The following is a 2,000-nucleotide window of genomic DNA, read 5'->3' as shown; positions in this document are numbered from 1 at the left end:
CCTCTTCTGACTTTTACAAATTATCAAGTAGAAAGGATCTAAGCGTAGAGAACGAATATGTGCCGAACGATAGAGTTTCTAATCGTGTTTAGATTTTTTTTTTTTTTTAAATATATATATAGTTTTTTGTCGTGGTTTTATTACTTTAATAATTTATTAATTAATATTTTCTTTCTCTTTCATTTTATTTTTATAAGTATGTAATATGAACGGATTGTAGGTTTAATGAAGATGATTAATTACGTCAGATTTTCTTTAATGAAAATTAATAAGTTACATAGAATAATCAAAAAAGATTTATTAAGATAATTTATTTATTACTCATCGATCATTGTTTCGGTCTGGTTTATGATCTATCCATATCCCATTAAAGAGAAATATAATTTGATGATCCACAAGCAAATAGCAGCGATGATAGTATCCAATTTATCTGCGATATAAAAATGATAATATCTGAATCTGTCGTAATAATATTTGAGTGTCTTTGTCAAGGATGTTTTTTCGATCACTCGTGTTCCGTTAGTCGTCCGTTCTTTATTATCATATTTCCTTCTTTCTCGTCCTATCGATGATACACGTATTTAAGAAAATAGATATTTAAGTTCGAAAAAGAATAAAAAAATAAATACATATAACTTACTATTTCGTGTTGAAATCTCTTGGCAATTCGATGGATTTGACATGATTGATATATTATTAATATTATCAATAACAATTATATAATATTATTAATAATCGTTTTATTTAAAAACGGAATCTAAATTATCTCCATTCGAATTAGAAATTGTTCTTATCTACAAAAAAATTATCGATTATTTTTCTCTGAAAATGTTTACGTACAAATTTAATCGAATTTCAATTTGACATGATTCATATATTATTAATATTATCAATAACAATTATATAATATTATCAATAATCGTTTTATTTAAAAACGGAATCTGTCTAATCTCCATTCGAATTAGAAATTTATGCTTAAAAGAAAAATTATCGATTATTTTTCTCAAAAAATGTTTACGTACAAATTTAATCGAATTTCAATTTGACATGATTCATATATTATTAATATTATCAATAACAATTATATAATATTATTAACAAACGTTTTATTTAAAAACGGAATCTAACTTATCTCCATTCGAATTAAAAATTTTTCTTGTCTACAAAAAAATTATCGACTATTTTTCTCAAAAAATGTTTACGTACAAATTTAATCGAATTTCAATTTGACATGATTCATATATTATTAATATTATCAATAACAATTATATAATATTATTAACAATCGTTTTATTTAAAAACGGAATCTGTCTAATCTCCATTCGAATTAGAAATTTATGCTTAAAAGAAAAATTATCAAATATTTTTCTCTAAAAATGTCTACGTACAAATTTAATCGAATTTCGATTTGACATGATTCATATATTATCGATAACAATTATATAATATTATTAATAATCCTTTTCTTTAGAAACGGGATCTGACTTATTTTTATTCGTTTGAAAAATTTCCCCTTTCGAAAGAAAAATTTCTCTCTGAAAATTTCAACGAGCTTTCAAAATTTAATTGAATTTCATTCCTCGAATTGAATCACTTTGAATCACGTGAGATAAAATGATTAGATCGTAGATACCGTGATATAAAATCGATCATGATGCACATACGATCTCGTAACGATTTTCACTTGTCGAAGATTTACGTTAAGTTGGAATGGAAAGGCAGGCAAACCCCTTTCCGAAATCCCAGATTATCTCTTCTTGAGTGCCACCTTCGGAAACACGAATCCAAAGAGGTAAGAGGTCGTTGTAAGGAGTCACGAGAAAGGAACGTCGAACACGTTAGAAAGTTTTCGTTTTAAAGGTCTTACTAAGTTCTCTCTACGAGACGTTTTACACATGTCTCGATGTTCCCCGTTAGTAGAATCGCGAATCGTTCGACTGAAACGCGATTGGTCGAAATTCTGAAGGTAAAAAGTCGATCGTTAAAATGGAGTTATGTTA

At 26.6% G+C, this 2,000-nt stretch overlaps 1 long non-coding RNA gene across 1 annotated transcript; it reads right to left on the bottom strand.

The window, feature by feature from the left end:
- Positions 1 to 217: 217 nt before the first annotated feature.
- Positions 218 to 2,000, bottom strand: LOC127069936 (uncharacterized). The gene is made up of 3 exons (XR_007783791.1): positions 1,634 to 2,000; positions 641 to 794; positions 218 to 562 (listed from the first exon to the last, which is right to left on the bottom strand). It is a non-coding gene; the product is annotated as an uncharacterized LOC127069936 (long non-coding RNA).

This window comes from Vespula vulgaris, chromosome 17 (genome assembly GCF_905475345.1).
Source record: "Vespula vulgaris chromosome 17, iyVesVulg1.1, whole genome shotgun sequence".
NCBI classification, from domain to species: Eukaryota; Metazoa; Arthropoda; class Insecta; order Hymenoptera; family Vespidae; genus Vespula; species Vespula vulgaris.
This window is presented reverse-complemented; position numbering and strand designations above follow the sequence as displayed.